The following is a 14,844-nucleotide window of genomic DNA, read 5'->3' on the forward strand; positions in this document are numbered from 1 at the left end:
GCTATTACAAGAGACAAAGAAGGACACTTCATAATGATCAATGAATCAATCCAAGAAGGCGATAAAACAACTATAAATATTTATGCACCCAACATAGGAGCACCTTAGTACATAAGGCAAATGCTAGCAGCCATAAAGGGGGAAATCGACAGTAACATAAACATAGTAGGAGAATTTAACACCACACTTTCACCAATGGGCAGATCACCCAAAAAGAAAATAAATACGGAAACACAAGCTTTAAATGATACATTAAACAAGATGGACTTAATTGATATTTATAGGACATTCCATTCGAAAACAACAGAATACACTTTCTTCTCAAGTGCTCATGGAACATTCTCCAGGATAGATCATATCTTGGGTCACAAATCAAGCCTTGGAAAATTTTAAAAAATTGACATCATATCAAGTATCTTTTCCAACCACAATGCTATGAGACTAGATATCAATTACAGGGAAAAATCTGTAAAAAATACAAACATATGGAGCCTAAACAATACATTACTAAATAACCAAGAGATCACTGAAAAAATCAAAGAGAAAATAAAAAAATACCTAGAAACCAATGACAATGAAAACACGATGACCCAAAACCTATGGGATGCAGCAAAAGCAGTTCTAAGAGGGAAGTTTATAGCAATACAATCCTACCTCAAGAAAAAAGAAGCATCTCAAATAAAAAACCTAACCTTACACCTAAAACAATTAGAGAAAGATGAACAAAAAAACGCAAAGTTAGCAGAAGGAAAGAAATCATAAATATCAGAGCAGAAATAAATGAAAAAGAAATGAAGGATACAATAGCAAAGATCAATAAAACTAAAAGGTGGTTCTTTGAGAAGATAAACAAAATTGATAAACCATTAGCCAGACTCATCAAGTAAAAAAGGGAGAAGACGCAAATCAATAGAATTAGAAATGAAAAGGAGAAGTAACAACTGACACTGCAGAAATACAAAGGATCATGAGAGATTACCACAAACAACCATATGCCAATAAAATGGACAACATGGAAGAAATGGACAAATTTTTAGAAAAGCACAACCTTCTGAGACTGAACCAGGAAGAATTAGAAAATATAAACAGACCAATCACAAGCACTGAAATTGAAACTGTGATTAAAAATCTTCCAACAAACAAAAGCGCAGGCCAGATGGCTTCACAAGTGAATTCTACCAAAGATTTAGAGAAGAGCTAACACCTATCCTTCTCAAACTCTTCCAAAATATAGCAGAGGGAGGAACACTCCCAAACTCATTCTACAAGGCCACTATCACCCCAATACCAAAACCAGACAAAGACGTCACAAAGAAAGAAACCTACAGGCCAATATCACTGATGAACATAGACTCAAAAATCCTCAACAAAATACTAGCACACAGAATCCAACAGCACATTAAAAGGATCATACACCATGATCAAGTGGGATTTATCCCAGGAATGCAAGGATTCCTCAGTGTACGCAAATCAATACATGTGATACACCATATTAATAAATTGAAAGAGAAAAACCATGATCATCTCAATAGGTGTAGAAAAAGCTTTCGGCAAAATTCAACACCGATTTATGATAAATACCCTCCATAAAGTAGGCATAGAGGGAACTTACCTCAACATAATAAAGGCCATATACGACAAACCCACAGCCAATATTGTTCTCAATGGTGAAAAACTGAAACCATTTCCACTAAAATCAGGAAAAAGACAAGGATGTCCACTCTTACCACTATTATTCAGCATAGTTTTGGAAGTTTTAGCCACAGCAGTCAGAGAAGAAACAGAAACAAAAGGAATCCAAACCCGAAAAGAGGAATAAAGCTGTCAGTGTTTGCAGATGACATGATACTATACATAGAGAATCCTAAAGATGCTACCAGAAAACTACTAGAGCTAATCAATGAATTTGGTAGAGTATCAGGGTACAAAATTAATGCAGAGAAATCTCTTGCATTCCTATACACTAATGATAAAAAATCTGAAAGTGATATTAAGAAAACAGTCCCATTTACCATTGCAACAAAAAGAATAAAATATCTACGAATAAACCTATCTAAGGAGACAAAAGACCTTTATGCAGAAAAGTATAAGTCACTGATGAAAGAAATTAAAGATGATACCAACAGATGGAGAGAGCTACCATGTTCTTGGATTGGAAGAATCAACATTGTGAAAATGACTATACTACCAAAAGCAATCTACAGATTCAATGCAATCCCTATCAAGCTACCAATGGCATTTTTCACAGAACTAGAACAAAAAATTTCACAATTTGTATGGAAACACAAAGGACCTCAAATAGCCAAAGCAATCTTGAGACAGAAAAATGGAGCTGGAGGAATCAGGGTCCTGGACTTCCGACTATACTCCAAAGCTACAGTAATGAAGACAGTATGGTACTGGTACAAAAACAGAAATACATATCAATGGAACAGGATAGAAAGCCCAGAGATAAACCCACACACATATGGTTACCTTATTTTTGATCAAGGAGGCAGAATATACAATGGAGAAAAGACAGCCTCTTCAATAAGTGGTGCTGGGCAAACTGGATAGCTACATGTAAAGGAATGAAATTAGAACACTCCCTAACATCATAAACAAAAGTAAACTCAAAATGGATTAAAGACATAAAAGTAAGGCCAGATACTATAAAACTCTTAGAGGAAAACATAGGCAGAACACTCTATAATGTAAATCACAGCAAGATTCTTTTTGACCCACCTTCTAGAAAAATGGAAATAAAAACAAAAGTAAACAAATGGGACCTAATGAAATTTAAAAGCTTTTGCACAGCAAAGGAAACCATAAACAAGATAAAAAGACAACCCTCACAATGGGAGAAAATATTTGCAAATGAAGCAACTGGCAAAGGATAAATTTCCAAAATATACAAACAGCTCATGGAGCTCAATATCAAAAAAATGAACAACCCAATCCAAAAATGGTCAGAAGAATTAAATAGACATTTCTCCAAAAAAGATATATAGATTGCCAACAAACACGTGAAAGAATGCTCAACATTACTAATCATTAGAGAAATGCAAATCAAAACTACAATGAGGTATCACCTCACACTGGTCAGAATGGCCATCATCAAAAAATCTAGAAACAATAAATGCTGGAGATGGTGTGGAGAAAAGGGAACACTCTTGCACTGTTGGCAGGAATGTAAATTGATACAGCCACTATGGAGAACAGTATGGAGGTTCCTTGAAAAACTAAAAATAGAACTACCATACGACCCAGCAATCCCACTACTGGGCATACACACTGAGAAAACCATAATTCAACAAGAGACATGTACCACAATGTTCATTGCAGCTCTATTTACAATATACACGACATGGAATTAACCTAAGTGTCCGTTGACAGATGAATGGATAAAGGAGATGTGGCACATAGATAAAATGGAATATTAGTCAGCCATAAAAAGAAACAAAATTGAGTTATTTGTAGTGAGGTGGATGGACCTAGAGTCTGTCATACAGAGTGAAGTAAGTCAGAAAGAGAAAAACAAATACCATACGCTAACACATATATATGGAATCTAAAAAATAATAATAATATTAATAATGGTTTAGAACAACATAAGGGCAGGACAGGAATAAAGACACAGATGTGGAGAATGGACTTGAGGACACGGGGAGGGGCACGGGTAAGCTGGGACGAAGTGAGAGAGTGGCAAGGACATATATACACTACCAAATATAAAATAGATAGCTAGTGGGAAGCAGCCGCGTAGCACAGGGAGATCAGCTCGGTGCTTTGTGACCACCTAGAGGGGTGGGACAAGGAGGGTGGGAGGGAGACGCAAGAGGGAGGAGATATGGGGATATATGTATATGTATAGCTGATTCACTTTGTTATAAAACAGAAACTAACACACCATTGTAAAGCAATTATAAATTTTAAAAATTATAAAAAAATTATAAGTTAAAAATATGCCTTATTATTCCCTTTTTTCATGATGAAATAACATATGTTCACTCCATAAAACTTGAAAGATTATGGAAATTTTTTGATTAATGGAAAATTTTTAAATATTTACCTATTCATACACAGATGTTTCTTCCTTGTCTTTTTTTTTACCTCATGGATTCGTTTTAAAGTATCTTAAGAAAGCAACACGTTCAGTAATAACCAATAAAAATGTGTATTTTGCTTTTTGTGCTTAATATAACAAATTGTTTTCAAAAAAACATTTTAAGGGTAATAATATTCCATTGGAGAGATTTTTTCACTCAAAACATTTTTCTAGTACCTCCCATGTGGTAACTTCTGCTTTTCCATACTACCTTGAAGCTGAATACAACACTTCACATCACATCATATCCCCCAAAGTAAATCCAACTCACCAAGCAGGAGTGAAAAATGTAGAGTTTATGGGAAAACAGGGAAGAATTTGCTTCCTAATTTACAACTTGATAACATCCATCAGAATGAAGATGCATTAAAATGATCATTGGAACGTTGCTTGTAATACAAAGACTGGAAGCAATCTTAATATTACATTTATAAGGGACTGAATTTATGTATATATGAAAGGACAGCTACAAACCAGGAAAAAATTTTGCAAATTTCATATCCAACAAAGACTTGTATCCAGAATATGTAAAGAATTCTCAAATTTCAGCATAAGAAAAATAATGACCCAATAAAATTTGAGGAAATATTTGAATTGACTCTTCACCAAAGAAGATATATTGATGGTAAGTTAGCATATGGAAAGATTTTCAACATCAAATTAAAGTGCAAATTTAAACATTAAGATACCCCTACACAACAGAATGGCTAAATGAGAAAACAAACACACAAACAATACCAATTGCTACTGCAGATGTGAAACAACTCAAATTCTTAGCCACTCCGGAAAACAGTTTGGAACTTTCTTATAAAGTTAAACATATACTTACTCTATGGCCAGTGTACAATATTTACCCCAAACAAAAGGAAACCTGTTTATCTAAAAACCTGCTTGCAAGTACTTATAGCAGCTTTATTCCTAATTCCCCCAACCCTGGAAAGATTCCATATGTCCCTTTTTCCCTCAGCTTGACTGAGATATAATTGACATATATATATATGAAATACTATGTTGTCATTTAGAAGAATTATATAGGTCCATATTGCAGATACAGAATGGTCGCTAAGATATGCGATAGTCTGAAAATATAAGGTGCAAAACAATACATATATGTATGTGTGTGTATGTACACATACACACATTTATTTTAGATTCAGAGAGAGGGAGGCATGTACATATATATGTTCTAGAAACTCAGACTGATTCTGGAAGGATACCCGAGAAACGTAACAGACACTCTCTCAGGCTGGGGAGGCATTTGGGAGATGGGGGTGGGAGTTTCATTGACTATTCACCCTCTGGTACTAGCAAAGGGTGCTAGTACCCTTCTTGCTGTGGTTGTTGCTTCACCATGTGTATGCATTACTCTTTCAGTTCTTTTAAGACCAATATGAATAATTCATTTCGTTTTCAAAATCATAATAACGATAGTGGAAACTTATTGTTTACACTGTGCCAGGCAGTAAGAGTTTTACATGTATAATTTCATCTAACCCTCACAATAACCCTGAAAGGTACCTACTATTATAATCTCCATTTTACAGATAAAGAAAGTAAGAAACAGGGGAGTTAAGTAACTGCCCATCATCACACCTCTGGGATGCAACAGAGCTGAGATTTAAACCCAGGAAGATTGGCCCCCAAGCCTGCATTCTTAAGCCCAAAACATACAGGCTACAAGCACAGAACAAAAATAAAAGGCATAAAGCCATTTATAAAGTCAAAACAGACTTAAATAAAATAAATTATTTTCAGGGGAAAAAAAATTCCACACAGGTTCAAGGGTACTTGCATATTTTTTTCCATATCTTCTAAAAAGTTCAAAACTGGAAGTGACAGTATAGGGGTGAGTGATAACTGTCTTCCCCATGAAAAGATGTAGACTATTTCTAATGTATATATAAAGTACTTTCTCTATTGTTATCACTGGGATAACTGGGAAAACTCTCCTCCACCGTGGAAGGCCTTACCGTGTCACTCCTGTATCCCTTCCCAGGCCTTTTCCCATGTCTTTCCACAAGCGCCACACAGAAGTAATCATGCGGATCTTCTCAGGATCCCTGAGGACAAGCCATATATGGCCCACTCCTGTGCTCTGCTGTGGCCAAACCACTCTTTCAACCGTATTCCTGCCAGCCACAGTCCTAGACATCCTTCAAGGTCATGAACACATCCCACCTCCCACAAGAAAACTCTCCTGATCGTCTACATCAAAACTCCCCTTTCCCTCCTCTGGAGCTTTCTTAACACTTTGTTTACTAGAAGTGCAAACACTAATCAATAATGCGAAGGAGATGTAGATTATGAAAATGCCTATCCACCAGCTCCCTCCCCTTTGCAATGTGGGTCTCAGAAGAGCAAGAACAAAACATTTCCATTATTGGCACTACCATCCTCACACTGTCTGGCACAATATTTGAATAACGATTCAATGAAGGTTCCCAAGGAATGGCATACAGGGAATGGCATGAGTCATTAAGAAAACCTGGGGCAGATGGAAAGGCGGGAAGTATGAGCAGTCAGCCCTGGGCTCTGGGATGTTAAGTCATCTTTGCTCTGCTCCAAGGAGATGGAGGGGCCCTTCGTGTGAGAAGCAGGGACTTGCTGCCAAGGGAAACACGTGCTTTGAAAGAAACAGAGGTGATGGGCACATGTGTCCTGCTTTAGGGGGACGTATATAATGCTGGCTCCAAAACTAGATAGACCTGGGAATCCTCCAGGCTACTGGGGAATTGCTAATGGCTTAAGTGAGCTTCTGCTCACCCCCACCCTCTCAACCTCACCCCAGGTTTTGCATTGTGTGTGTTCTGGGTGGGAAGGTCTTGGCATAATATATATCAACTTGATATTAGCAAGAGGAGTTTTGGTGGTTGCTGTTGTTTTATCTTACGGGTACTTGGCTCTGAAGTATGTTAAGGATCCAGAGTTAACAGAGCTCATCCACATCTAAACAAGAAGAGAAGCCATCCTCACTACAGGGTGAAGGAGAACCCTGAAGGAGAGAGGTAGAAAGGGCAAGTGGGCAAAAGGTCAAGAGGGAAGGGGGCTTCTGGAAGCCTGTGCAAGGTCAGCTTCCTTTGTCCAAAGAAACCTCGAGAGGACCGCCCCTTAAAGAAACGCCTGCACCACGCTCTGCCTCGGGGTGTGCTCCTAGTTGCCCATGAGGAAGAAAAGATGCTTTGATGATGGACCAAGCCAGCCCACGAGCCTTGGCAACCACTGCAGGCTAAGACCCGAGAGCCAGGTCTCAGGGTTTAATGCTTAGCAGTTGAGTAGCACTCTAGATGCTCTCTGACAGTTTGGGAAGAAGAAATGGGTGAGGGGTTAGTGCAGAGCCCCACTGAGACCTCCCAGAGGAAGAGAATGAAGGAGGTGACTGCAAGGTCAGTGCTGGGTGGCTGGAAGCCCAGAGGAGCCTCCTTGGGGAGCAGACAGGAAAGTACCTCCTCTGTGGGGGGTAGATCTGGAGAGGAACTGGCAGGCAGTACAGAGCAGCCTGAGGCCAGGAGGGAGGGAGGGCCCAGGAGAAACAGGCAAAGAGGCAGATCCTGTGCAGGAACCCTGGGTCCCCATCCTAGAGGTAAGACCCCAGCTCCGCCAAATGCTTTGTTCAATCCAGAAAGATACTTGAGGCTCTTTCTTCCTTATTTGTGTCTCCATCCATTTGACACCAGCCCTCTTGTAAGTCAGTTGCTTGGTTTATTTACGTAGATTCTCCAGCCAAATTATCCTTATACACTTCTAGGAGCTGTATGAGATTAAAGGAGAAAAAAAACACTCTTCAACATCAGTTTCCTCAGGCATAAAATGGGGTGGTATATCTACCTCATAAAGCTATTATTGTGAAAACTGAACTAGGTGAAAGGGTTTTTATCAAACTAGACAGCATTCAATGAACATTTTTATTGCTGCTGTTAACATTACTTTTATCATCTTTATTACAGACCTTGAGTGGAAACTCGAAGGAAGTCTTCCCATTGACAGATCTTTCTAGACATAGATAATCACACAAGTTGTTAGAATTGCTGTACTGGAGTTGTTGAAGCTGGTTGGCACACACTGGCATCAGATTATTTCAGATGTGTTTTTTTTTTTCTTCTTTACTTTAGGAATGAAATGACAAATTCCTCCCAGGTGGCAGCAAGGGAACTAAAAGCACAGCCCATCTGCACTCATGCCTCAAATGAAAAAGAAAGAGAGAGAGAGAGAGAGCAAGCCCATTTCAAATGAATCTTTGCCATAAACTCAAGCCCAGCAACAGATGGAAAAAAGCCCTGTGAGACAAAACACACCACCCGCAATCCCCAAGAAAAATAATCAACAGAGGCTAAAGAGCTAAAAAAAAAAAAAAAGACACCACAAGTGCTTCCAGAATGCTACAGAGTGTGCCAAGAATCATACCTGGAAGATAGTTGCTGCAGACAAGGTACCCCGCCAGGGGAAGATTACCTGGAGAGAGTCCTTACACGCCTTCCGCAGAATCGAGAGAGGATATATGGGTTGGAAGGAGGACAATGGGGGCAGGAAGAGTGACACGGGGTAGAGAGGAGAAGAATCATCAAAATGGATAATGTGGGGCTACACATAATAATAACTGTGATTCCTGGCCGGGAGACCAGACATTCAGCAGCTTAAAAATGCTGTGAGGATTGGGCTTCCCTGGTTGCGCAGTGTTTGAGAGTCCGCCTGCCGATGCAGGGGACGCGGGTTCGTGCCCCGGTCTGGGAAGATCCCACATGCCGCGGAGCGGCTGGGCCCGTGAGCCACGCGCTGAGCCTGCGCGTCCGGAGCCTGTGCTCCGCAACGGGAGAGGCCACAACAGTGAGAGGCCCGCGTACCGCAAAAAAAAAAAAAAAAAAAATATGCCGTGATGTCTAGGAGTATATGTAATTTGTTGTTATCACCAATTAGAAACACTGCCAGATGCATTCTGAAAAGGTAAACAGGTGTCCGGCAATGGCAGAGGGACCAAGGCAACTATGGAAACCAAGGAAGAGCCAGGAAAAGCGGGAGCCAGTTGCCTCCATGCTGGAGTGGTTCTGGGTACTGTGGCTGCACTTTCATCATCACTGTAGGCTGTTCAACAAGATCCGGAAATGGGCGCTAGATGTGCCCCCATGGATTCAGTGCGTTGACACGGCATGCACGTGCTTCAGTAACAAGCTCTTGGTCTAATCCAGTTATAAAGGGTAGATGGCTGTGATCAAGGAAGATGGAAGAAGTGTTTACCCCTCTGCAAGTCTGCGTGGACACACACACACAGACACACCCTCAGTATCCTGTGCAAACACGAGCCACTTTCTTCCCATTCCTACAATCCAGGCCTTCCCTGTACAACCCTTCTCTGAAGGACACCCAGCCCAACCCCACAGCCAACCCTCAGCTTTGCTGTCCATGGGTCTTCTCTGACCCTCACTCAGGGAAGTCACCAGCAAGTCCCAAGGAAGCAGCTGAGATGGCTCCACATCCTCTTTGCTAGGGACTTAGATAGCTCAGATGTGCCCGTTGCCCAGAACCCCTGCGACTCCCAGGAAAACACTTCACTGATGATGTCTCAGGTGTTTCCTAGTCTCTTGATTGGATTTGAATATGTGCCTCTCTCTACATGCCTTGGCTTTGTATGTTACAGAATAAACTTAGAGAGATTTTGAAGACACAAATTATTCTGTAACTTTTGTTTTTAACTGCCTGGTCCCACATTCATCAATAAGAGGGCCATTTGGAAATTTCTGGTTTCCATGGCTGGAAATGATAAATCTTGAATTTTAGAGTGCGTTGGTGCCTATTAAAAATGTGGATATATTGAGGACACAGGGAGGGGGAAGGGTAAGCTGGGACGAAGTGAGAGAGTGGCATGGACATATATACACTACCAAACGTAAAATAGATAGCTAGTGGGAAGCAGCCACATCGCACAGGGAGATCAGCTCGGTGCTTTGTGACCACCTAGAGGGGTGGGATAGGGAGGGTGGGAGGGAGGGAGACGCAAGAGGGAGGAGATATGGGAACATATGTATATGTATAACTGATTCACTTTGTTATAAAGCAGAAATTAAGACACCATTGTAAAGCAATTATACTCCAATAAAGATGTTAAAAAGATGTTAAATGTGGATATATATATATATATACACACACACATACTTATATACATACATATAACTGAGTCAGTGTGCTGTGCACCTGAAACTAACACAACATTGTAAATTAACTATACTTCAGTAAAAATAAAATAAAATAAATTTTAAATGTGGATTCTTGGAACATCCTTTAGTGGCAGAAAGTCCCAGAAGTGCACCCACAAAACCACAACAATGGGGATACACCAAAGTGATACAGGAGTCAACTTAAAGAGTTCCCAATGGACAAAGCTGGAGTAATTTGATTAACAAACTGGTATTGGATTATATCCCAACATCCATGAGTCCATACTGATATAAATAAATGATTGAATAGATAAAGGAGGGAGAACAGACAAACTTACCATGCAGAAGAATCTCCAGTGCTACTCCCCCACCAAGGAGGTAGACTATATATAACTCCCCACTCCTTAAGTGTGGGTTACCCACAATGACTACCTTGCAAAAAATACAGTATGAAAAGGTGGGAAAAAAGAATAACTTTACAGTGGAGAAAACTGTCAAAAGCATCTCAGCCAGATGATCAAGGTAAACATCAAGAGTGAGTCATGTTGATAGTAGGAACCCCGGATGGGATGTGATGGGAAGAGCAGTTTACCTCTGTGGTCTTCCTTCCCCAAACCCATAGCGTCAGTCAAGCCATGAGCAAAACATCAAACAGATCTCAACTGAGAGACGGTCTGTGAAATACTCTCCAGGACTCCTCAAAACTCTGAAAGGTTATCAGAAACAAGGAAAGTCTGAGAAACTGTCACAGCCAAGAGACGCCTAAGGAGACATTTACCTGACAATCAGATGTAATGGGGTGTCCTGTTATGGAACAAAATGTGGACCTTAGTTAATAATCACGTATCAATATTGGTTCATTCACTGTAGCACGTGTACCATATTAGTGTAAGATATTAATAAAGAAATCTGGGTGTGGTGGAAATGGGAACTCTCTGTGCTATCTTTGCAACTTCTCTGTAAATCTAAAACTATTCGAAAATTAAAAGTTTATTTCGAGAAATTAGGAATCCTAGGCACCCCATCCCGAGGGGCTATGATTCAGTAGGTCTGGTGCAAGACTCACCAACGGGCAGGTAGAGGAAGCGAATCAGGTGATGCCACGGCAGATGCCTGTGTTGCCTTTTATTTATTTATGAAATAAATGGAAAATTGTATTTAAGCCAAATTTGAAGATTATAACCCAGAAAGAGGATCTCAGAAAGCTCTGAGAACTGCTCCACCCATTAGAAGTCCAGGCACAGTTATATAAGTTTTTGGTGCTGTCTTTTAAAAGGCTACCTTCCAGATATATTTGAGCAGAGAACCAATTGTCAACAAAATGTCTACTTCCCTCCACACTTGAGTGCCAGAGGCTCCAAGGTTGAACATGACCAGCTCATGCCTGTCTGGCCCTTGAGTGGTGTTCCCAGTGCCCGGCCACCCTGAAAACATTGTCCTATTATCCCATGGCCATTCACCAGAGGCCACGTTTCCTCAGGTTTTGACAACCCCCAAGTACGATCACATTCACAAAGATAAGCTTTAAACTCTGATGGTGATAACACACTGTCCTGTGTCCTCCAGCTCTGAGAGCTAGCAAAATAAAGAAAATAAAAGGAAAAATAAAAGACATCGCTTCCAGCAGCGCTCAAACTGAACATAACATTACACGGACAAAAGCTACTGATTCGCCAGGGAGGGACCAGGAGAGAGGGTATTCTGTGCACATCTTCAAGGCTTGACCAACTGGTGCTTGGTTGTACGTGGTCTAATGGTATTCTCCAAAGCCCTAGGATATTTACTCTATATTTGGTCAATTAAAAGAAATATAATTTTAACTAATGAATGGTCTTCAACTTTAAATAAAAGCCTTGGGACTATTAAAATTGCTTAGTTGAAGAGGATAAACATATATGGCTATTAGAAATCTTACCTGTAACATTGGAATAGGTTGCTAGATTCTACTACGGATCCGTTGGATTGTGTCTCTGTTATTTTCTCCGTGGATAGTTAATGCCTTCATTTATATAGGCTGGTTTTTTTTTGCTGGGCATGTTATTCATTTCCTGTGAATATGACATTTTCATTTTGACAGATGGTCGGTTACTCCCAGCCCATATCATTTGTCTTAACTTACAGACTTTCTTGAAGCATCAGGAAAAGCATCGTGTGTGTGTGTGTGTGTGTGTGTGTGTGTGTGTGTGTGTGTATTTAACCAGACCAGCCATACTCTTTGCTGAAGACAGCCCTGTGAGCAGGGGCAATGAATATGAACACACACTCTCTTCAATTACCTGGCCATCAGCACTTTATGACTGGTCACCCGTCCCATGCCCCAGCATGGGGATCTGACTAATGAGCTTGTCCTGTGTACCAGCAACAGTCTCCCCCGACAAAGTTTTCATGACTGACTTGCTTTCTCACTCCTGGGAATAAGTTGTAACACTCTCTGTTTTGACTAAAAGGCAAAGAATTCCGAGCCTAACCAACCTCAGAGGAGAGCTAACTGTAATATCTGACAGGCCAGCGGTCTTTCAGAGGGCTTGTGAGTGCGTTCGCTTTTGGAGAACAGCCTAGAGTTGGAGAGCTGGGGTCTGAAATAGAGAACCATGGAAAAAAAATTCATTGAAGAACTTGAGTCCAAATCCACGTTGCCAACCTCAAATGATGAGTTTCCATATAGAAAACAAAAATAAAGACAAGGACAAGATAAAGTTTATTCCCCAGACTGGTCTACTACATGAATCATCTGAACCAAGTAACCAGGATATTTCCGTCCACAAGACCACAAAACAGACTCAAATGGCATTAAAATCAATTGTATTTCCCCATTTCTAATGGCACAAAGTTCATCTGAGTTAAGCAAATGACATTATACAGGGGAAAAATAACCCAGCGACATTTAGCTTCAATTTACCATGGTGGACGCTTTCAAATATGGCATTTTGGACCTCTAACAGCTTCAGAACCCCAAAAGATTCTGCAAATGCCGAAGTTAGGGTTGCAGCAAAGCAACCGATCAGAATCCCCCATCCTGTTCCCAGATAATCTGATTCTGACACCAATGATTCCTGAGATTTAAGGAATGTTTCTAATCAGAGTCACTAATGAATTCTCACGGCACTCGGTACTGATCAATGTACACATCTGTCTCTTTAGGCAAGCATGAGGAAGGGAACTACAGGGAACTAGATTGATCATGGGGCACATCAGGGGAGAACCAAAATCTCACATGAAGCGTTTGTCTCCCGAGTCAAAGTGGCTCAGCCCCTTGTCTCTGCATTACTGAGGAGTTGCCACAGAGATAAGAAATAGGCCGAGCACAAATCACTATACGGAATGCTTCTTTGGTATTTGCGCTCAGACACCTGAGGCTGCCTTTTGGTTTCTCTTTTTGACATCTTTCTTTCCTGGAAATGCTAACAGACCCCATCCAGGATGGGGAAGGTAGGGCAAGAAATACTGGCCAAAAGGGAAAAGACCTGTTTGTTGCATCTTGTTTTCTGTTAGACCACAGTGTCTAGCTCCTTCAGGACAATTGTTCAAGGCAAATATACTGTCCTGTTGTGCCTGGTCAAAGCACCTTCTAGGGTCAGCGGCATCTGTGCATGCCCTGCAAACAGTCTCAGCGTGTGCCAGCCACCCTGCTAGGTGCTGAGTAAAGACCCACACGACACCTTCTCTTACAGGAAGTCCAGGACAGGAAGTTGCAAGGAAGCCTGACCTGTCCTCTTGGAAGCCTATACCTGAATGTCACAGTTCACCACTTAGTTGGAGAACTGTCCGCCATGGAAATGACCATCTCTTATCCTTCAGTGATACTCTATAGCAGAGCTGATCAATGGAAGTACAGCGTGAGTCACAAATGCAAGCCATGTATGTAGCTTAAATTTTCTAATAGTCACATTTTTTTAAGTTAAAGAAAAACAGGTGAAACACTTGAATAATTTTTAAATCAATATATCCAAAATAGTATCAACACCTAATCAATAAGAATAAATGATTATTAAGATTTTTTTCCATACTGAATCTTTGAAATCTATGTATATTCTCCACTTAGTGCACAGCTGAACTTGGAGCAGCCCCGTTTTAAGTGGCTAGTGGCTACCGTATTGTACAGCAGAGCTCTAGATCCCTGGCCTGGCCTCTCTTTTTCTACTCTGGGGAGCTCGAAGCATTTGTTCAAACAAGAAGGTAATGTATTATTCTCCTATTGCTGCTGTAACAAATTACTACACATTTAGTGGCTTCACACAACCCAAATTTCGCCGTCTCACGGTTCTGCAGATCAGAAGTTGACTTGGGTCTCACTAGGCTAAAATCAAGTGTCATCAGGACTGCATTTCTTTTGGAGACTCTAAGGGAGAATCCATTTCCTTGCCTTTTCCAGATTCTAGAAGCTTCCTGCACTCAACTGGCTCTCGGCCCCTTCCTCCATCTTCAAAGCCAACAATGTCATATCTCTCCAACTCTCTCTCTCTAATCACATCTTCCCCTGACTACTGCTGGGAAAGGCTCTCCCAATTTAAGAAGATTAAATTGGCCCACCTGGATAATCCAAGATAATGTCCCTCTATCAACTTTATCACATCTTCCAACTCCCTTTTGCCACGTGAGGTAACATAGTCA

This window comes from Leucopleurus acutus (assembly GCF_964270905.1).
Source record: "Leucopleurus acutus genome assembly, chromosome: 18".
Taxonomy (NCBI): Eukaryota; Metazoa; Chordata; class Mammalia; order Artiodactyla; family Delphinidae; genus Leucopleurus; species Leucopleurus acutus.